The sequence below is a fragment of the Camellia sinensis genome, chromosome 1 (genome assembly GCF_055761805.1).
Source record: "Camellia sinensis isolate YWXY chromosome 1, ASM5576180v1, whole genome shotgun sequence".
Classification (NCBI taxonomy): domain Eukaryota; kingdom Viridiplantae; phylum Streptophyta; class Magnoliopsida; order Ericales; family Theaceae; genus Camellia; species Camellia sinensis.
This window is the reverse complement of record NC_138961.1, coordinates 136,989,401-137,013,079: the sequence shown is the minus strand read 5'-3', so window position 1 is coordinate 137,013,079 and position 23,679 is coordinate 136,989,401. Positions and strand designations below refer to the sequence as shown.

At 41.4% G+C, this 23,679-nt stretch overlaps 1 long non-coding RNA gene across 1 annotated transcript; it reads right to left on the bottom strand.

Moving 5' to 3' along the window:
* Positions 1 to 292: 292 nt before the first annotated feature.
* Positions 293 to 2,722, bottom strand: LOC145789983 (uncharacterized). The gene is made up of 4 exons (XR_014328543.1): positions 2,089 to 2,722; positions 1,038 to 1,990; positions 826 to 924; positions 293 to 746 (listed from the first exon to the last, which is right to left on the bottom strand). It is a non-coding gene; the product is annotated as an uncharacterized LOC145789983 (long non-coding RNA).
* Positions 2,723 to 23,679: the final 20,957 nt, after the last annotated feature.

The window sequence follows — 23,679 nt, the reverse complement described above, 5'->3', positions numbered from 1 at the left end:
GCTGGTCTAGTTCAGTGCATTTGCAGCAAAAGCTGGCCTTTGTTCGGGTGGACCACGACTGTACTTTTGAGTCTTATTTTGTTTGTACCAGGTGTTATTTAGTATTTTTGAGTTGTTTTCATTTCATTTTTTCTGTTATCAAATTGTATTTTACATTATGGCCTGTTGTAAGTCATTATCCGATTCATGAATCAATTCCAGAACAAGAAATTATAGGTCTAAAGGTTACAATGCAAGGGTTACACCATTCATCACATGCAAATGCCATTCATCACATTGTGCAAAGAGATCATTCAACAAAAACTTGTCTTTTATAAACTAGCGGGTCCAACCCCGATCATTATTTTACAAAGCAAAGTAAAAAAACAAAAGAAAAGTCTTCAAAAACAAAGGGTCTATTCGAGGCTAGTCTTTAACTACAAAGCAAAACGATACGAAACAATAACAAGCAAAAAAACAAACAAAATAGCAAATCATCATCATCATCAGTAGCCCATCCTAGCTCTCTTCCTCCTCGATTACGAAGGAGATGCGTCACTATCATCGCTGGGGCTACTGGACTGCAAGTCAACCTTTTCTCCCTCTTCCTTAGGGGTCGTGGATTCGTCAAAAGACTTCTCTGAAGGTGAGCGCTGCCTCGCTCAGCCTCTCCCCTGGTAAGCTCCTCCTCGGCCTCTCACTAGGCCCCATCTCCTTCTCCTCCCAGCTAGAAGAGGTCTTGCAGGTGCAACTGGTACAGACTCAAGCTGAAAAGAGGACAAAGATCAGTATAAATCAACAGAGTGCATAATATGGCAGTAACAGTAAACCGCAAATAGAATGTACCTCGATCCCATAGGTGACTAAGGCAGTCTGCCTCCTTCGTACCATGAGGAGCAGTCGGTCGATCGTACGAAGAAGGTCATTACCGTACACTGGGGGGATCTGTAAAAAGAACAGAATCTGAGACAGGTAGACAAAAGTAATAGCGGACAATGAATAAAAATGGCAGAAAACAAGCTAAAGTGCAGTATGGATTAGCATAAAGGAATGTGTACCTGCTCGATACTAGGAGCAAACACTAGCCTACGATCCCTCTCCTCGATGTGCACAAGTGGGATCTGCTTGATCACTCTATCCAAACGCATGTACATGATCTCAATGGGATCACAGGAAATCCAAGAATAGGAGAAATGGCAGGGGCACCTCCAGCAGGCGCATCACCAGCTGCAGCAGTAGCGGCAGCAACAACAGCAACCTCCGGCACAGCTCGAGCCACGCCTGGGGTAAGAGGCGCTATCACCCAGGTGTGTAAGAAGGTAGTGAAGTCGCCAGGCTCATGATGATGATCGCCGTCCTCGCCTATCACTGTCATGCAGATCATCCACTACCCTCATGCCGAGAAGAAGAGGATGTAAAATGTCGAGGTCAGCGACGCCCTGCGTCTGGCGGATGAACCTCTCCCCCAGGTAGTACGCCTGGCCAAAGGGGCCCTCAAACAGAATCCTCATCGTAGAGGCGTGCCATGTAGCAGTATAGGTTATCCTCGACGCTTGGGGAATGCCCGCCTAAGGGTGCCAGTCAACCTGAGAAAATCACTGCAGTGTCCAATATCAATGCAGTATGAAAAAATCAGTGCAATGTCAGATATCAGTACAATATAAGAAAATCAGTGCAGTGTCCAATGGCAGTGTGGTGTTAGAAATCAATGCAATGTCAGAAGTCAATACAGTATGAGAATGGCAATATGGTACAAATACAGCAGCATGAGAGTGACCGTGTAGTGTAGGAAACAGTGCAATATGCTTATCGTAAGTAAAAGCTAAAGGCTGGTATTTTGCTACCTAGTCCGCCGTGATCGTGTCAACAAGTGGCGAAAGTACAAGAAGGTTCGATCTACAAGGCGGCGTCGCTCGAACCACGAGTTGTAGTACCGGGAGCAGGATACTAACAACTCGATCGGCCTCACTATGACTAGAGCTAGGGAAGTGAAATATGTGTAGACCCAAAGCTGCAAACAGAAGACGTGGAAAAAATAGATCAGATGAACAAGAAATGTAACAATGAATAGAGTGTAAAGCATATCAGAAAAATGAGTGTAGGGTATACCTCTCAAACCCTCCAGTAGCCGCTGAGAAAATTCGCCTTGCGGCGGGAGACGAAGCTCATGCAGCATTATAAGGTGGCCAGGTCGGCACCACCCCAATTGTACTCCACCACCCGAGAAAGGTCCACAGTTCCCCTAGAAGTTATAACCCTACGATATTTTCCCTATTCGCAAATAGGGTAGTACAGAGAAGATACATGAGGAAGCCGCGGGTGTACTAGGCAACCTCATCTATAGTAGCTGTCTGAGTGCTGGAAAAGTGCTCTAAGAACCAGCTGTAGCGCACTATTCCGTGGCTGGTGGTGTCTGGGATCGCCCCGAGAAGCTGGAGCTGTGCAGCCCTCCACTGGGACATATCCGGATCAAAGGGGACTGGGCCGCCGACCCCAACCCACAAACCAATTAGCATCAAGAAGTCGTATGAGGTCAGCATCATCTCCCCGGTCAAGGAGAATTGGAATGAGTCGGTGGTAGCCCACCATCTCTTTACCAGGGCCCCATAGAGCCATGACTTGGCCCTCATCTGTATGAGCCCGAAGCAGAAGAGCCCAAAGCTAGCAACATCAACTAAAGCACGGACCTCCACGGGAAGCCACTCGTACCAGCGTCGGGGGCCAGATATGGAGCCATAGTCGCCTATCCTCCTAGCTATCACCTATCAATTGGGAGTTTTATCAGTATATGTATAGTAGAGACGAGTGGTTTGTTCATCAGTTTCAACATGTGTACAAAGTAAAATAAGGGAAAAAGTTACGTACCGTGGAGGCGTCGGCAGATACGTACTCCGTGGGCTCTCGCAATAGGGTGTCCTCATCTATCCTTGGGATGAAGCCCTCAAATCTCAAAATACCGCATGTGGATGGCACGTGTGTACGTGGCTAGTAAATAGTCGTATCAAAGGGCCTCTCGATAAGGAAAAGCAATGCAGCAGCCTCTTCCGCGTCCATATTCGCACCAAGGGCAGCACCGATACCTGCGGTAGGGTCAGGAATGGGTACTTTGTCACTAACCATAGAGAGAGGATGAAAAAGTGAAAAAAAGTGAGTGGATGAGTGATTTTGGAGTGAAAACCTCAAATCTCAAACCCTAGGAAAGAGAAAACTAAGAGAGAAAAAAGAGAAAACTCAAAGAAAGAAAGGGAAAATGTGTGAGAATCTAAGAAAAACCAATAGAAAACTCAAAGCTTCACTAAATCAAGTTTCAATCAGTTCAAAATGTAGAAGAGTACAAAGTTTTCTAGGAAAATTTTGTGAGGTTTGTTGGCTTTTTCTGAGGAGAGGAGAAAACTAGAGAGAGAGGAGTCCTATAGAGAGAGAGTGAGGGTTTTCGGATTTGGGTGTGTGCAAAATAGGGGTGAGTTTGTGTTATTATAAGCCATGGTGTGTGATTTTTCGGATCTACCCCTGCCCCACTGTTGAAGCCCGACTGGCTATCTTGATGCCCAGTCGTGCTTCATCGAGGCTCGGCTGGCTCTCAATGTAACTTTGTTTTTTTTTTTTTTTTTTTTGTATTATTGGGCCTCGATCTAAAAACAACAAACAACAGAGTTGAAAAAAAAAAAAAAGGTTTTTTGTTAATTAATTTGATTTGTTTGGATCATTTTGGTTAAATTCATAACTCGTTTGTTTCGGTTAAACTCACAACTTGTGTTATGTGAATCATGTCATTAGTTTATATATGTTTCATTCGTTGTTTCAGTAAATTGTAATTTGTTCTGTAAAGTTGTAGCATGTTTTTTGGGATAAAAACAAAAATAAAAAAATCAACAAAAAAATCAAATCAAACAACTTGATTTTCAAAATTACTATTTGGATATCACTTTTTGTGCATCATTTTGATTTACGTTAATGTAGACACCCCATTTTTGACCGTCCTCAAGACTTGGACGTCATTGTTTGAACACTCGATGATCATCCATGTTCGTGTTCATCTTGAGTTCTCGGAGGTTTCGGTCGCGCGCCTTGCCTCAAGACCTCTTAACTTGTTTGTTTTGTGCTTGGTTGTACACCAAACACTTGTGTTTTTGCTTCTAAGGGCAGGGAATGGCTTGTTGGCCATCCCCACACCTCATCGGCCTTGGCTTGAGGCCACTGGCCCTGTTTTGTTGCTACCGGCCATTGGTGATGGCCGGTCGACAATGTTTTTGGTCGGTCGGCTATATTTGTTGGTCAATCGACCATATTTTATAGCCGACCCCTTTCCATCTGCTTTATGCAGATATTTAGTGCCAGCTGGCACGCACAATTCACCCCCTCCATGTGTATGGAGGGATTTGCCTCTTGGGTTAGCCTCTCTTAGAAGCTTTAGAATTGAACCTCTATAAGAGGAGAGGCCCTCCTCCCTCCTCCAAGGTTCCAGAGGTTTGAAATTAGGGTTAGAAATAGTTGTATCTATCTATATCTATATCTCACTCTCTTTACATATTTGTTTGGGTATAAGGTTGTTTTGTTCATACTTTTGCACACAAACACCTAGCATTACACCATCCTCTTGGAGCTGAGGTCCTTGGAGGTTGATTTTGGTGTTCTTGGGTTGCCGTGGACTCAAAAAACCTACTGGACCATTGTTCTTGAAGAAGATCTACAAGGGTGAGTGTTCTTGCTTTAGTTTTCCCATTTTTGCACAAGCTTTTAGCCTATCTTGCTTATTGTTTTAAGCTTCGACTATAACTGATAAAAGTTCTGATTTTGTGTGCTTTAGAACTTTGCTTAAGGTCACTTTGAGGTTTGGGGTTGTCTCCCCCCTCCAAGGCCTTGTTAGGCCTTGTTTTAGGCCATACCTTTTGGCCATTGTTCTTAGCTTTGCATGACCTCTCTACCACTGAAATCCAGAGGATTTTCAGTGGTGGAGAGGTGGTTTTGGTGTCCTAAATAGGAGAGGGTCATCCCCTCTCCTTGTTGTCTTTAATGCTAGCATAAGTGGCTTGTGTTGTAGCATGTGTGCATAGCTTTATTTAGCTCTATTTCAGAGGGTATTCGATGTTATTTTTCCATGATATACCTCTGTCCAAAGTTGGTTTAGACATGCCATGCATGCTTTGTATACTTGTCTTGTAATTCCATGAAATTGCCCTAATATGCTGTGTGCTTTGAGCTTTGTTTCTAGCATGATTTTGGCTTGACTCCATGAAGTTTTTATGCATGCTTTAGGTCTGATTTTGGTTATTTGGGTCATCCATGACTTGCTTTGTATAGCTACCATGTAATCTTGCTTGTTAGTTTCGAGTGTTGAATCCTCTAGCATGCTCCATTTGGATCATTTCAGTGGTTTGGCATCACTTATAATGCCATTTCAGTCCATATGTTATGCTTGTATGCTTGCATTTATAACTCCTTTAATGTTTTAAAGAGTTAGGGTTGTATGCCTCGTGGATGTGTCATTGTGTATGCCATCATGTCTAGGCATTTGGGATGCCATCTAAGTGGGTTTTTGGGCTCATTTTAGCATGTCATATCTCTGATTTTGGTCGCCTAAATCATGCCATGTTTGGTTGTCTTAGGTGTAGTGTAACACCTCTTTGGTGGCCTTGCATGCCTCATGCCTTGCCCCTTTTGTTTTAGCTTGTTTTAGCTTTGGCCATTGCATGTTTTAGGCTTACTTTGGCATGATTTGGAACTGTTTTGGTCCACTTTGACCATTTGCTTCATGTGTCACATGATCATGGTTTGAGCCTTTGGGCTAGTTTCAAGCTTTTTGTGCATGACTTGTTTGCATCATTAGGTTGATTTGGCATCAACCTTTGCATGTTTTCAGAGCATTAAAATGCTTGCCATATGTCCATGTTTGTCCCTTTTAAGTGTCCTTAAAAGTTTCCCTTTTATGCTTAAGTGTTGGACTATTATACATGCATGTTTGTATGTGACTTTGTCCCTTGTCCCTTAGCATATTGGCCGCTGATTTGGGCCTATTTGAGAGCTGCCCATATTGGTTTAAGACCATCCTTTGCATGTTGTTACATGCTTGCCTTGCATGTTGTCGCATACTTGGCACCTTTGCATGTTGTTGTATGCTATGTATGTTTGTACGTCTAGATGATAGGACTATTAACATGGTGTTGCATGTTTAAGTGATATTGCGTTTGGCATGCATCTTTGATTAAGTTGCTTAACATGTTGCTACATGTCTTGCATGTTTGCATGTTTAAATTGCATCTTGCATTCTTGTTAGCTTGCATACTTGTTACATACTTGCATGTTTGCATGCGTGTTCACATGCTCATATTGCATGCTTAGCTTGCATAGCATTGTGCATGCATCCCATCCCTCTTGATCAAAAATGATAGAGGTTGGGGACCTTTATGTGTTTGTGTGCATTTCATTTGATATTGAAGTTGCACACTTGACTTCTTGGGCCATCATGCATTAAAATGCGTGATTGATGGCCCGAGGGTCGAGAACCATGCTCCTCTAAGTCTCAAACATGCTGAGGAGGGTGGTGGTGCATAAATTACTTTGAAAATGCATTGCCATGTCTTATCTGTCCTCTGTTGTAGCAAACCAGTATTTTGCAGGAAGAAATGGCCGGTCGGCAACTTTCAGTGCCAGCCGACTATCAATACCCAGCCGGTGATCTAATTTTTGGTCGATGACCATAATTCCATGGCCGGTGGTGTTTTCTCTTGGTCGGTGACCTCCCACAGTGCTCAGGGAGTAGTCCAGAAATAACCTTGAGACTTGTGCAGTCCTCAAAGGTGCAGAGCAGTGTAAACAGAGGCAACATGTGACATGGCGATGGATTTCTGGGCGGAGCCGAGCATGCATGCATTTATCCCTCTTCCCGAGGCTGCTTTACCACTTTATTAGCTTAGTTAATTTGCTTAACTAGTTAAATGGTCTGTAATAATTAATTAGTTAAAGTAGTTAATTATTTATTTAATTTGTATTATTCTTTCGGTCCCTCCCTTGAGAGGGCGCAATTGTGTAATAAGCGTGCGTGTGTGTGATGCATGTCTTCCAACCTCCAATTCTTTCTCCCTTTTACTTAAACCGCTTACAATGGTTAGTTCTAGGACATGTTTCAATTAGCATCCTTATGCTATGCATGTTTGCATCATTCATCAGTATTGCATGCACCGGGCTCGGCGCATCATACTAACTACATAGTATTTCAAATTCCAAGTTGAATACGTGTAATCGAGTTGTTGCATTTCACATGCCATCCTTAGATTAGCCGAGCCTATTCTAGTTGCATTTTGTATGCGATGCATTAGCCATCTTAACATGGACTTGGATCATACATTTGATTACTAACATGTTCCTTGTTTTGGCTCGGAATACGCTGTGAGTATTTATGCTTTAGCATCTTGCATGTGTGTAAGTGTTAACATGACAGCATGCTTACCATGAGGCTATTTGCTTATGTGATATAACTGCCTGAGTGCCTGCGGGTGAAGGTTGGATTACTTGAATTAGATCAATTCATTGAAATTCGTGTTTTAGCCAACTCGAGAGTAGCAAACCTCAAACCATTTTTCAAACAAAACGGATATGCGATACTTTGTTCCAAATTAGGCGATCTAGTCTATACTTGTGTGTTGTGTGCATCACATAGTAAATTCTAGCTAATTAACCGGAATAAGAACACATATGTTTTCAAAACTCGATATCATGCTTAGTACAGGCCGATCTTCGGATCGGGCGAGCGGGGGTGCTCATAGATGACCTTCCCCAATCGTACCCAAGTTCCCGAGCCGAGACAACTTTGGTGATGATGGACACGTGGCCTTAGGCACGAGTCAGGGTTTCCTAAATTCTCCCAAAATAAAATATTTTGGTGGCGACTCTGTATCTGGCAAAACAGTCAATGTTTGGCACTTCTTTCTAAAAATCAGTTTTTCAAAATGATTTGCCAGATTTGGACTCTTTGATGATTCATCGGTCTTGCATTGCACTCCGCGAGATTAGATATAGGACCGTGGCATTGAGTCCGAACTGTAGTGAGCCCCCAATGAACAAAACAGGATTCCCTTCCGGGGTGTTCGGGGACGTCTACAGTTAACTCGTGTTTACACTTTGTAATTGGATTTCTCTTTGTATTGAGTTCTAAGTCTTGTTTGCTCTTTTGTTGCTATTTCCTCCTCTCGCATGTGACGCGTTAGGATTGCAAATCAGTTAAAAACATCAGGTGCGCCCGATGTTCACACCACCTTTCCTCCTCTCGCATGTGACGCGTTAGGATTGCAAATCAGTTAAAAACATCGGGTGTACCCAGTGTTCACACCACCTTTCCTCCTCTCGCGTGTGATGCGTTAGGATTGTACCTTCGGTTAAAAACATCAGGTTCACCCGATGTTCACACCACATTTCCTCCTCTCGCATGAGGCGCGTTAGGATTGCAAATCAATTAAAAACATTGGGTGCGCCTGGTGTTCACACCACCTGTCCTCCTCTCGCATGTGACGAGTTAGGATTGTACCTTCAATTAAAAACATCGGGTGCGCCCGATGTTCACACCACCTTTCCTCCTTTCGCGTGTGACGCGTTAGGATTGCACCTTCGGTTAAAAACATCGGGTGCGCCTGATGTTCACACCACCTTTCCTCCTCTCGCATGCAACGTGTTAGGATCTCAATTGAGACCTCGAGTGCGCTCGATGGTTACGTCGCCCTTCGCCTTTCCTGCACAATGCGTAGTTAGGCTTACATAATTTTCTTACATCCTTTCTACGTGAAATATAGTTTGGCTCGTGTTTCCCACACGAGGCGTGTTTATTTACTTATTTCTTTTCGTGGTTGGAATTGTTGTACCTTGTTTCAGTTTATTTAAATGTGGCATTTTCTTTACATTACATTCACATTCAAGTGTTTCATTGCATGGCCTCATTGCATGTTCATAAGTTATGTTCTTACATCTTATGTTTGTATTTTGCCCCTGAACTACGCTGGTTTGATTCCTTACAAAGGGATATATAGGCAACTTGCGAGCGCAACCAATCTAATTTGTGTCTTGCTTTCTTGCCCAAGTCTTGCAGCCTTGTCAAATGGGTCATCTCTGGGCTTTGACAGTCACTCACGTCACTTTATGAATTCGAGCTCTGTCAAAGAGGGGCAACTGTAGACACCCCATTTTTGACCACCTGCAAGACTTAGGCATTTGGTTCGATTCACTAGATAATGAAAGTTGAATTGTGTGCATTGAATTCACAGCGATTCAGATTTAGTCAGGCTCTCGAAATAACCGCAAATCGTCAATATTTACCTTGTTCCAATCTCTAAGTCTCATTTTTTGACCATTTGCCACCCTGAGCTGAGTTTGAACCAAAAAAGCAGGGAAGGGCACGAATGCCCAGCCATGCCTCAGTGAAGGCCGGTTGTGGCTATAAATGGCCGGCCGGGCCTTGGTGACAAGAAACACTGTTCTAGGCAGGAGCCCGCCAACTGTCCATTTTTAAAGATATTTATCACCTTTTGAGCTCAAATTCTTTAAAAACGAGGTACAGCCTCTATTTTGGAGGTTGATAAAAATTCTAGAAAGCTTGTATACACCATGAGTGCTCTTCTTCCTCCTTCTTCCAAGGCAAGCAACCTTTAAGTTAACCTACCTCCTTTGGGTCATCTCCATACACCATGCACAATCTTGTCTCACCATCTTAGAGCCATAGTTGATCTTTGAGAAGCCTAATTCAAGCTTGAGGATATGCTGCTACTTAGTTTGGATCACAAGCAAGAGTTAACCTCTTTGAGAGGTATAAGCTTGTTCTTCCCTCTTGCTTTCAACTCTTTCATTTGCTATCTAGTTCTTATCATTTTGTGTTGCTTTGATCCTCTTCCAAGTGTTTGAGTTTGGGTTTGGAGAGCTACCAAAAGGATAGAGAGAGTTTACACTCTTTCTATATCTTTACCTATAGCCCAAGCCCTTAACTCTTACACTCTTTCTTTGTTCTCTACACTGATTTTCAGAGTTAAAAATGGCTAAAAATCATGCTTTGAGGTTTCAAAAGTGAAGGGGTTAGAAACCCCTCCTTGTTCTTTCTTACTAGCCTTGATTCTTCTCTTTGTTGTTTAGCTTTTTAGGCTCTTTCCATTCATTTTTAGCCACTGTTTTTCATCTGTTTAGGGCTATTTTAGGGTTGTTCTAAGTTAGTTAATGTTCATAGTTTGTTTAGTTTAGCTTTTGTCTCATGAATTGGCATACATAACTTGTTGCATGTTGTTCCAAGCTTTCCTTTACTTACTTTTCATGTTAAGAGTCTCACTCTAACAAATCATCTAATCATCTATCTCTTTCATTCTTGAGAATGATTTCAACCGATTGAGGTTGCTCAAAACATGTAAGAGAGACTTCTACTTAATTGCTTAATCTTTTCAGAAATTCATTGTCAACGGTATAGTCTCTCTCTCATGTTTTAGAAGAACCTCTCTTTTGACGTTACTTCTTGTTTAGTGGACTTTAACATCACCATGGACAAATGGACTAATGAATGACAATGACTAAACAAATTGGTTTAAAATTGGATCAATGCATATAAAGAAAATGGCTAAAATTGCTTAGACTTGGCCGGACGTTATGCCAAGTTTATCGAGTCAAGAATGATTATGCGCTAGTTCATGGCGTTTTGATCATTCTTGAAGCGTCTCTACCACCCTCTTTGAGTTCATTCCATGATAAAAATGAAGGGTGGTCATATTTATTGCATTTCATTGATTTTTGTCCAAAGTTGTATCCGAGATCATCAAGCAATCAATTTGCTCATTGATGTCTTTGGAATCAATTTCAACCTTCTCTCGAGGCTTTCCTATGACAGAGAAGGAAGAAAAGGGACAAATAGAGCTTGAACAACTCTGTCTACCCTGTTTTCACTTTAGAACACAAAATAGAGTTTTACACAAAACTGAGGCACGGCCGGCCTTCTCTCTCTATGCCCGGCCGGGCTTCATTGAAGGCCGGCCGGCCCTCAAAGTTTGGTCAGCAATGTATTTTTTGCAAAAAATAGAGAGAAGTGGCTGAGGTGAAACAGGGCAGGCTTGGGGCAGACAGGGCTGTTTTTGAGCACTGTGCATGTGCATGCATGCAATTCTTGCACATCCTCGCTTGTATTATGATTGTTGTATTTAATTTAATGTTGTTCATTGTAATTAGTCTCGTTAATTATTAAATGTTGTAATTATTCATTATTGTCTATTTGTAATTATTGTATTAATCTTGGTTATCCGTTGTAATAGCATAGATAGCCTAATTAGCTAGTTAATTAGCTTAGCCTATTTTATTCATTCATTCGATTTTGTAATAGTTAGTTTAATTCGGACTTTCGAACATTGATTCTCACCCTCTTGTGTGAGGGATAAAAAGTTGTAATAATGTGTATATCTTCCAACCCCACGTCTTTCTCCCTTTTACTTACTTGCTTACGATGGTTAGTGTAGGGCATCACGTTTCTTTAGTATACTCCATGTTTCACATCCAATTATCTTGCATGCATGTAAGGTTCGGCTCATCATTCTAACCCGATATTAATGCCCAAATTCATTTCTTGAATACGTGCTCTCTCGCATGTCTTGAATGAAATCATATGCCATGCTCATAGTCGACCCTATAAAATACACAAATGTATGTGTTGTATTAGCCATAATCGCATAAGTTAGAAGTATGCATCTTTTGCTAACTCGTTCACCCTTTTGGCTCGGACTACTACGTGATGTTTTATGTTTTAGCATCTTGCATCAAGTGTTTGTGTTGCCATGTCCAAAGCATAAATTTCATGAGGCTAATTGCTTAAGTAATATAATTTTTTGGATGCCTATGGATGAAGGCTAGGTGCCTGAATTGGGATGGTTTGATTAAAATGTTCCATTTTAAGCCCACTTTTTCAAGTGACAAATTCATAAAACAATTTTGAAACAAAACATGAGGTCAAATGTTCCAATTCTTTCAAACTAGTCTATATTTGTATGAGTGTCACATAGTAAAGAATAGCTAAATCAGAACAAGAGCATATAATATAAATAAGAATCACATCATGATTAGTAGAGGCTGATCTTTGATCGGGCGAGTGGGGTGCTCAATTATGACCTTCCCCTCTCGTACCTAAGTTCCCGAGCCAAGACACTTTGGTGATGACAGACTAATGGCCTTTGGCACGAATCTCGAATTTCCTAAATTTTCCAAAAATATTTAGGTGGTGACTCTGTAATCTGGCAAAGCAGTCCATTTTTGGCATTTGATTCAAACATCGATTTTTCAAAAAGAATTGCCAAATTTAGACTCTTTTTGTGTTTTTACTATTTCACATTGCACTTGTGAAATCAGATTCAAAACCACAAGTGGAGTCCAAACTGTAGGGCTATTCGTCTTCCGAAATGGGGGCACAAAAAGTTAAGCTACAAACACTCCTGGGTTAGACCCCAATTATGTTTGTTATCAGTTCAATGTCCAACCAAGAGCTCTTTTGATTGTTTAAAAGAGTAGATGGTTATCCGTGTAGCACACTGATAAAGTAATCAAAGAGGTGGACAAACTTCTAGCTGTTGGGGCTATCCGAGAAGTGTAGTACCCAAAATGGTTGTCCAACACTGTCGTGGTGAAGAAGAAAAATGGCAAGTGGAGAGTCTGTGTTGACTTCACTAGACTCAACAAAGTCTGCCCCAAGGGTAGCTTCCTCCTTCCATGGATAAACCAACTTGTTAATACAACAGCTAGACATGAGCGCATGAGCTTTCTGGATACCTATAGTAGCTATCACCAAATCCCCATGTTTGATCCTAACCAAGAGAAAACAGCTTTTATCAACCCTAAAGAAACTTATTGTTGCAAAGTGATGCCATTCGGCTTGAAGAATGCTGGTGTGACCTACCAACGAATGGTCACCAAAATGTTTAAGGACCAGCTTGGTAAAACCATGGAAGCATACATTGATGATATAGTCGTCAAAAACAAGATGGTCAAGCACCATCTAAGGGACCTTGAGCAAGTGTTCAAAATTTTGAAGACCCATAAGTTTCGCCTCAACGCCTCAAAATTGTGCCTTTGGGGTAGGCTCAAGGAAGTTTATGGGATACATGGTAACTAGGCAGGACATTAAAGCCAACGCCAACCAAATCCAAGCCCTCTAAGACCTTGAAGTCCTACGAAGGCTGAAGAACTCCAGAAACTTGCTGGCATGGTTGTAACACTTAACCATTTTATCAATCGGTCCTCTGATCGGATGAAGCCCTTCTTTCAATTTCTAGGAAAGAATGCTAGTTTTGAATAGGGAAATTAGTCTTCCAAAACACTCTAATATTTGAAGAAGTATCTGACCTCCCCTCCTCTTATGTCTATTCTGATCGCCAATTAAGAGTTCTTCCTTTACTTGGCTATTTCTGATTATGCCGTCAGTGTAATGCCGGTCAGAGATGAAGGAAATGAGTAAAAACCATTATGTTAGCAAAACCCTCTTGGATGCCAAAACCAGATATTTGCCATTGGATAAGTTGGCATACACCTTACTCGTTGCCTCTAGAAAGCTTGCTCACTACTTTCAAGGATACACCATCAATGTCCTCACTGATTTCCCTCTTAAGTCAGTGTTCAGTCGAGTTGATTTCTTAGGCCGAACAGTAAAGTGGGAGGTAGAGCTTGGGGAATTCGACATGAAGTTCCAACTTCGAATTGCCATCAAAGCTCAAGTCTTGGTAGACTTTATTGCAGAATTCACCCCAGGACCGACTACCCCCTCCGAAAGGAGCTCGGCCTTGGTCAACAAGATTGCCCAACACAAAAGGCAAACCCCAGCCAAAGCATGGAAACTCTTTATCGAGGATGTATGGAAACTTTTGGCGATAATTCTTCCAACCAAAAAGGTTCAAGGGCAAGAGTTGTCCTTCTCTCCCTTCAAGGATTCATATGGGAACAGGCCATCCAATTGGGCTGGAAAGCTTTCAACAGTAAAGCAAGTATGAAACTCTAGTACCCGACCTGCAAAGTGTCGAACACTTCAATGCAGAAAAGCTACTCATCTTCAATGACTTTCAATTAGGGCCAACTTTCTGGAGTTTATAAGGCTCGCGATGAGCAGATGGTTACTTATGCAGAACAAGCTAAAAATCTATTCAGAAAGTTTCAGGCCATCAGCATAGAGAAAATCGGCCGAGACGAAAACAGTCACGCTGATGCCTTGGCTTGCTTAGGATCCTCAATTGACTCCAAAGATGACCACAAAATATAGGTGGAATACGTGCCCTGACCAAGCATTCAACCAATTGAAATGGTCATCTACACTGACTTGGGCCCAAGCTAGATGGACCTACTCATGGCCTTCCTAAAGAACGGCACCTTTATTAAGGACAAAAAGGAAACGCATAAGACAAGGCACAGAGTTGCTTGGTTTTGGCTCTCCCCATTTGGCAAACTTTACAGGAAGTCCTACACGGGCCCTTATCTACTCTGTGTTCACCCAAGTCTAGTGGAAAACGTGCTTTATGAGATCCATGATGGGATCTGTGGAAGCTACACTGGTGGTCGGTCCTTGGTGCATCGAGCCCTAACCCACAAGTATTGGTGGTCGCGCAGGCAAAAGGAGGCCTGGCAGTATGTCTGCAAATACGACAAGTGCCAGAAGTTTGCTCCTCTTATTCACCAGCCAATCAAAATCTTGACCCCCCCTCACCAATCCTTGGCCATTCGCTTGGTGAGGCTTAAACATTGTTGGACATTGGCAAGGGAAACTGGGAACAAAAGGTTTTTCATCGCTGCAACTAACTACTTCACTAAGTGGGTGGAGGTGGAGGCCTTGTACAAGATCAAAAAAGTGGACACCTTCATCTAGCGTAATGTCATGCCTCAATTCGACATTCCCAGAGTACTTCTCTCTAACAATGGCATACAATTTGATGGGAAGATCTTTAGGAGATTTTGCACTAACTTGAAGATAAAATTCTGAAACTCCACTCTGGCCTACCCACAAGGCAATGGCTAGGTTGAGGCATCCAACAAGACGATCATTGATGGGCTAAAGAAGCGTCTTGAAAAAGCTAAGGGAAAATGGGTGAAAGAGCTACCAAACGTCCTCTAGGCCTACTGAACTGCTCCTTGCCAGTCAAGGAGTGAGATGCTTTGCTCCCTCACCTATAGGATGGAAGCAATCATCCTTCTGGAGATTGGCGGTCCTAATATCTGTTCTAAAATTTTTGAGCTAGCAAACAACGATGAAGCCATTGCCCAAGCTCTGGACATGGCTAAAGAGCACAAGGAAGCTACCCTCATTCGATTAGCAGCCTATCAGCAGCAGCTCGCTGAGAGCTTCAACAAGAATATGTGTCCAAGACAATTCTTACCAAGCGACTTGGTCCTTAGGAAGGTGGTGGATCACAAGAAAGTTCTTGGGGAAAGGAAGCTCAGTGCTAATTGGAAAGGGCCCTACAAGGTTACTTCAGCACTTAGCAATGGAGCATACTATTTGGCTGATTTAGCAAGAAAGGAAATCCCATGACCATGGAACATTGCCAACCCTAAAAAGTACTTCTAGTAATGTAATTCTCATAACAAAGTACTTTTAGTAATGTATTTATTAGAATATGCCTTGATGTAATCAAAAGTTTCTAAGTATCAATGAATGAAAATTTTCTTTACAAATTCTCTTTATTTACTTATGTGTTGTACATTTGTGCTCGGTGGAGCAAATTGGCCAGGGGTTTTAATTCAAGCCAAGCCCAAATGTTCGATCCTTTGGTTTTAATTCAAGCCAAGCCCAAAATTTCTGCTAAGTATCATTACTTGAAGCACGGTCCATATTCACAATTTGTGCTCGGTGAAGAGCCAAATTACACTTTACAATGGGTTATAACAAGCTAAAAATTGACCAAGTCAAGTGCCGGCCGAGCAACACAATGCTCGGTCAGGAAGAAAACTAGAAAATGCCAAAGTTTCTGATTAGCTAGGTGATAGAAAACTTTCTACATAATTTTTTTTTTTCCTAAGGTACAAACCTGGTCTAACTGAACAGACAGCCTCCTAAGCCACAGAGCTCATGCTCGGCTCACTTTTACTCAATTTTTCTAAGGCACAAAGCCTAGTCTGACCAAACAAATAGCCTACTAAGCCATAGAGTTTCTACTCGGTTAGGGGTAAACATTACATACATGCAAAAATTGAAGACAAAAGGAGTTCAATACTTGCAAAAATATAAGAACTGGTGCATTGATATGAACTTTCAGTTACAAACTTCAATTACAAAAGAGAGCTTGGCCTTACAAAAGAAGATGTCCAAACAACTGAACTCCAAGACTTGCAAAAACAAAAACAAAAAGAGTGCAAATTACAAGTCTAACACTTGGCAAATTTATAAGGTACTTCATTACAAAAGGGAGCTCAGCCTTGTATCATAGTCTATCCGATCGAGCACCAAAGAAAAAGTTGAAGATAGTTCATTAACTTCAAGTTTCATTACACAAGAAAGTAAAAGCAAAAACACAAGGCAACCCAATAACCTATTCCTCGTAGTGCTCCTACTTTGTAGGATCAACAGTCTACCCAGCTAAGGAAGAGCTCGGAGGAAGATGAGGGAGGTCCAAAGGATCAACTTCTGTAGCTCTAACCTCTTGAGACCTCCTTTTCCTAACTCTTGTAGCAGTCTTTGAAGGGACTGGAATATCGTCAATATGATAAAGAGGAAAAGCCTCTTCCACCTTAACAGCGTGCAGAGCTCTAGTCCAACCCTTGGTAAAGATCTTGTCCATCAACTTTAAGATCTCATTCGAGCAGGTCTTTTCATCCTTGTCATAGCCCCTCTTTACGGCCTTGTCCATCCTTCCTTGATAATTAGCCTTCAAAGTCTTCAAGGCAGCGTCAGCATCGGCAGCCCTCCATTTGCCCATGAACATCATCACCTTAACCTTTTTCTTTTCATCCTCTATCTCCTTTAGATCCTCTCCGGCTGTGCTCAAGAACCTCTTAGTATCGGTCAACGTGTTAAGCGTCTTAACCTTCTTTTGCTCCTCATGACACTGTCTTTCATCCATGAAGTGCATCATCTGAATGCACAATGCCAAACTAAGGTGTTATATTCTAGGCACAAAATCAAATTCAAGGAAAAAAATGACAAGGACATAGAAGAAGACTTATTGCAGTTAGCATATGCATTGAACTCTTGATCAACATGTCGTTTGAAATGTTTTGCTCGGCCATGTCCAAAGATAGCAACAACCCTTTGATAAATCAAAGGCCAAGTCGCTTGAGTATATCGTGATATCAGATGTAATGATTACTCGGCCGTCATGCTCCAAAAGAGGCACTAATTCTTCAACAGAGCCTTGCTCACTAGAACCTCTAGTAATTTTTTTACCTATGGACCTCTTCCTCTTTAAGGCCCTATCAACAGGAAGAGCAAGAGTAGCAACGAGAGAATGAGGAGCAGCAACATGCTTTTTTTGCCCTTAGACTTCTCAGTTGGGGGTGAAGGTGTCGACCATCAAGGTAGCTGGAAGGTCCTTATCATCAAATCCAAAGACTAAGGCCTCAAGATTGAACTTTTGGCGGCGAGCCATCTCATTTGCTAAGTCTGGCAATGGAGAGTAGCCTCTACTGAGTGATCCGCTCAACAAACAAACAAAAGCGGAATAAGAAGCTCTAGTGGGATGGCTAGCTTGCTCTTCGATTTCTATTTCAGGTGAGTCCCTCAAAAAGTCGCTTACTTTGAATTTTCGTTGCATAAGATATTTATAACAACACACATAATCAAGCAACTTTGGGGCCGACCATTCTTAGTACCTCAGTACAACTTTGATGTTCCTTGAATGCTCTTTCTCTGGCCTCCTTTTGATCTTCTTCGAACCTACAAGTAAGAGTAACAACACTTGAAAAAAAATTAGTATGCAATAAGAAAATGGACAAATGGAAATTAAAATAAAGAATGACCTAGATGGCCGTTCTCTCGCGGGACCTACTTTGATCTGTCCACCTCCTCGGCAGCGAACTCCTAATTCCTTCCGACTTGAAGGAAATCGAAGCCATGTTTGTCATTATCGAGAAGTTCAATGACGAGTTAGAGGTCTAATGACCAAACTTTGACATAATAGGTTTTACCGCATTTGTTGTGCGACAAGGAATAACAATAAAGGATATCCAAAATGCCTAAGTCCTAGTCAAAGAGGTGGTTCAAGATCGAGATGCCATTTACCACTCTAAATGTGTTCATTGATATTTGCATTGGAGTAAGTTCAAAATAAGAAAATAAGAAAAGAATCAACATAACAATAGGTCCAACGGAAACCTAACACCTTCCTCTACAATGAAGGCAATCGAGAATGGCACTGTGGTGCTCGTATATGATCAATCTGTGTCCACCGCCGCCAATGTCAACGTGACATCGCTGGGAATGTGATATTTCCGGTGAAACTCATCTATTCTCGCCGGAGTGTTCACTAAGTTACAAATCTCACCTATGGGAGGTACAACGTTCTACAAACAACTAGACTACGGACAATTTGTAAGGCTAGAGGTGCAATGGCTGACCGAATGACCAACAATGTCGAAGCCAATCTTGAAGGCACCAAAGTCTGCCCAAGAATTTTGAAATAAAGTCTGCCTAAAGAATAGTGGGCCAACCCAAGAATGGAGGAAGATAGCAAGCCTACCCAAAAATCAAAATTAAAGTTATTATAGCAAAAATCAAAGTCAAAGGCCAACAAAGCAAAATAAAAAAGTTGTGGACCCACCAGAAAACAAACACTTGACTGAAAATAATGGTAGAACAATGAAAAATCGACAACAATGGCAAAACTGAAATGGAAAAAAAAAGAACGAGTTTGAAAACTTACAAGAATGTAGGTTGAGTCTTGCTGGAATTTTGCACTCTAATTCTGCTTCTGGGCTGGGCTGTGCAGAGCTGGGGGTTGTAGTGATAATTGAGTAATTAGGTGCATGCTGGTTCTGATATTTGCTAGTCATAATGGGCCTGCTGCTGGTATCTAATCCAAGGAGAATATCTTGTTTTTGGCTGCTATCCCACCAGATCTTAACGGTGATGAGTGGGTTGAAGCACTGGGTTCATTTTAGAAGTTTCTCAAACAGCTGTTCAAGGCAAGGTGTTTGGCTCTATAGCTCAGAAAATCTGTATCATCCGTCCTGGTTTTGGGGATCTAGTGCCTAAGCTCTCTAGTTTTTCTGGTTCTTTTCTTACTCTGTTGTGTTAGCTCGTTGGTTTCTCACCAACTTGGAGGTTGGAGCTTGTTTTAGCTCCAAGCTCCACTTTATTGATGTAATTTTCTTTTTCCATCAATAAAGTTTTCCTTTTGCCGATCAAAAAAAAAAAAAAATGTAGTCCAACTGGCGACGTGAATTGATAACGATGAAGGAAAACGCGAGCAATGGAATAATGGTGGGTTGCCAGAAAAATGAACCAGCAACGGAAAAGAGAATAGGCAATCTCAATGGAGAAGTAACGCTGTAAATGAACCACTGCCAACGAAGCCCACTAGCATTGTCGAATAACGACAATATAATGATTCAGAAAAGAAAGACAGCGGGTCTAACGTTCTTTGGCCTACGAAATGTCGGCAAGCTTACCCTAACGACCGTCGAAAGATGAAGATCGGAGAACAATGTTGGTGGGCAAGCTCTTAACTTTCTAAAATGAAAATCTGAAATTCTAGAGAGAATGTGTGATAAGTCAAAGATAGCGAGGAGCCTTAAATAAGAATCAGTAAAGCTATATACCAGGTACTGAAAAGGTAGCGTGTCACAGATGGGATGCAACTTATCTCGTCTTATTGACATCTTCAAACGGCAGAGCAAACCAACCACGGAGTGAAACGTGGCTATTTGGTAGTCAAAAAGACAATCCTATCAGACTGAGTTGGCAGAGAGCAGGCACAAAAGCTTTAGGACGAACTAGAGAACCTCCATAAATTTGACCAAACTTATAGCCATTATTAGATCAACCTCTAAAACGACCTAAAGCTGCACCAAAATCACAAGTGCATGAAACAAACTTGCCAAACAAACAATTTCGAAGTCATACCAGGTAATCCTAGTCTTGGGTGAAACAAGACTGGGCAACGTGAATGAGTTGGAGTAAGTCAAGTTAGAAATGATGACAACGGACCTGACTCGTTCTTGGATGACGATTCAAGCCAAACGATGATCGAACTGTGAATTCGAATGGATTACTCCTCTATAGTCGAGCGACGAGCAAGCCCACAACTAAGAAAGGGTTCAATCGAGCAAATGTGTAAACAACTCAAGAGTTGGGCTATCGTTTCGCCATGTAAAATGAGCGCAACTGCAGTCTTTCAATCGCTACAAAGCGAGCCAAATGAATAGACTTGCTTGTCAAGACCGAGCAAGTCAATCAATGCCATGACTGAGCAGTGTGGACGTGCTATGCTTGGAGACCGACAAGAATGAACCGAATAGCAATCAAAGGCATGACCAACCAAGATCTGAAGGGATACACGTGGTCATGAAGAGCTGCAATGTGAAAAGGGTAGTGGGGCCATTCAAATTGAAAACTACCAAGCTCCATGCTCAACAATGGTATTTAATTCGCAAGTATGAAATGGCCCACAGTGAGTTGAATAGATTTTGGGACCACATGGGGTCAGTCCAAAACAACCAAGCAAATACTGTCAGGTCCTAACTTTTTGCAATGTCTCCGAACGCATATAGTTGAAAAATTTCAATCAGAAATCTTATTTTTTCATTTCTTGCAAATTAAATCCTAGAAATCAGGAGCAACTGTGCGAGCTAATCAGCAAACCCTAATCAACTCTGAGAACTTAAGAAATATTTTAAAATCTTGAATTAATAATTTAGAAACCCTAGAATGAAAAATTATAAGAGAAAAACCCTAGTTTTTGGTAATCGCAGTTTTAGCCCAGTATCTCGCCTTTTGTTGTTAATCAGCACCACGTGGCCCGAATTTTTTTTCTTATTATTATTTTATTAATTATATAACTTAAACATATGTTTTATTTCAAAATTTCCGATTGTACCCTTTTCTTTGTTAATTATTGCATTTTGGCCCCAAAACCTTAATTTTTTTATTCAATAAAGGTACAATCAATATTTTATTAATTTATACAAAATATCCTCTATATTTTATTAACAAAAAAAATCAAATTTTCACATGGACAAATAGGGTAGCTGGCTATAGGTGGTGAAAAGGACCTAGAAGTGTATTTTTAATTCATAGCAAATCTTGTACATAAGTGCAACAAATCTTTGACCATCATGGAGGAATGGGGGGCATTTATTGCTATATCTTTTTTGTCTCCCAATTAACTAGTAAATAGGATTACTTTCTCTTAATCAAGATTAATTAACACAAATCTTAACTGGATCCAATTACAAACCAACCAAACTTGAATAGTTTCTATTGAAAACCAACCAAACCAAAGCAACATGTACACCGCCCGGAACTCTGCACCGCGCGCAGGGGCGCGAATCGTTTGTTCTTAGCTACTACAGTTCAGACTCGTGTCACGATTCTGAATCTAATCTCGCAAAGTGCAATGCAAGACTGATAAATCACCAAAGAGTCCAAAATCCGGCAAATCGTTTTGGAAAATCGATTTTAATAAAGAAGTGCCAAACATGGACTGCTTTACCAGATACAAAGTCGCCACCTAAATGTTTTGTTTTCGGGAAATTTAGGAAACCCTAACTCGTGCCTAAGGCCACGTGTCCATCATCACCAAAGTTGCCTCAACTCGGGAACTTGGGTACGAGAGGGGAAGGTCATGCAATGAGCACCCCCGCTCACCCAATCAAAGATCGGCATTTACTAACATGATATGTTGTTTTTTAAAACACATGCGTTCTTATTCAGATTTATTAGCTAGTTTACTATGTATTGCGCACAGCATACAAGTATAGACTAGATCGCCTAAGTTGGAACAAAACATCTCATGTTTGTTTGTTTGAAAATAGTTTGAAGTTGCTACCCTCAAGTAGGCTAAGTCGCGGATTTGCCACCCTCAAGTGGGCTTAGAAAAATATGATTTTGCCACCTCAAGTGGGCTTAAAACTCGCATTTTAATGAATTGTCTCAATTCAAGCAATCCAACCTTCATCCACAGCCATTCATGCAGTTAATCACTTAAGCAGTTAGCCTCATGGCAAGCATGCTATCATGGTAACATACACATCTCATGCAGTATGCTAAAGCGTAAACACTCACAGTGTACTCCGAGACAAAACAGAGAACTAGTTAGAAATCATGCATGATCATAGTTCATGTTAAGATGGCTAATGCAACACATGCAAAATGCAGTTAAATAGGCTCGGCTTTCTAATCATGTCATATGAAATGCAGCAATTGATACATGTATTCAAATTGGAATTGAAATATGATGCAGTTTGTATGATGCGCCGAGCCCGGTGCATGCAAGACGGATGAATGGATACACGTATACGAAGCATAAGGATGCTAATTGAAACATACCCTAAAACTAGCCATCAAAAGCTGGTAAGTAAAAGGGAGAAAGAAATGGGGGTTGGAAGACATGCATCACACACGTGCACGCTGATTACAACAGTGTGCCCTCTCGACGGAGGGTCCGAATAATAATCTAACTAGCTAATCTAAGCTAATTAAACTAATTATTACACAACACAAATTGAATTTGAATCAACTAGTTAATCTAAGCTAATTAAGTACAAACCAAATTAAAACTCGATATACTATGCTAATTATAATATTACAAAATAAATCAAATGGCTAGTTGTACGAACTAAACATAAGCAATGAAATGGCCTCGCGGGCGATGAAGAGATGCATGCACAGTCAGCTTTGCTCTGAAATCCACTACCGTGCCTCGTGATGCCTCTGTTTGCACTCTTCTGTATTTCTGAAAATTATGCCAACTTCTAAAGTACTTCTGACCCACCTTATGAACATACTGAGGGGTGGTCGACCAAGAGGAATGGCCATCGGCCAGAGTTTATGTCATGACCCGAACCCGCCCCCGTGGGTTAAGAACATAACCGGCTAGTAATCATGAGATTACCTACGGCCTCAAATCAAAACAAATGTATTTTAACAGAGTTAATGGGGCCAAACGGAAGCAGTTCAAAACTTTGTCCATAGAGCTGTACTTACATGGCACGTCCAAACAACCAAACATATATACATTAATAACTCACAACAGAAATACAGTAGCATAAGTTATGTACAAACAGGATCATCCAAAGACTAAGTCAACCCATGAAAACTATATACAGACGTATGCAAAGTCCTCGCCAACATGACAAAAATAACATAGCATAGCAGAAAGGCGAAGATGAGTCTTGTGCGTGAAACACTAGGGCTAACTCTCCAAAACTCGGTTGTTCCACACAGACTTCACTGGGGCTGGGCCTGGACCTCTCTTGGCTCACCTACAAACACATGAATGAGCATGAGCGATAGCCCAGTGAATAATATCAAATAAGAAAATACAAACGATATGTAGAACAACATACTCCGAACGGCCTTGGGCCCAATTCACATTTTTATTTAACATTTATATACACAATTTAAGTCAAGTGACGATGGCTTCAAACATACTGGCCTTTGGCCCATTTATCTTTCATTCCCATCAAAACGGCCTCTGGCCCACTCATTTATGTCAAAACGGCCTATGGCCCATCCATTCATGTCAAAACGGCCTCTGGCCCATCCATTCATGTCAAAACGGCCTT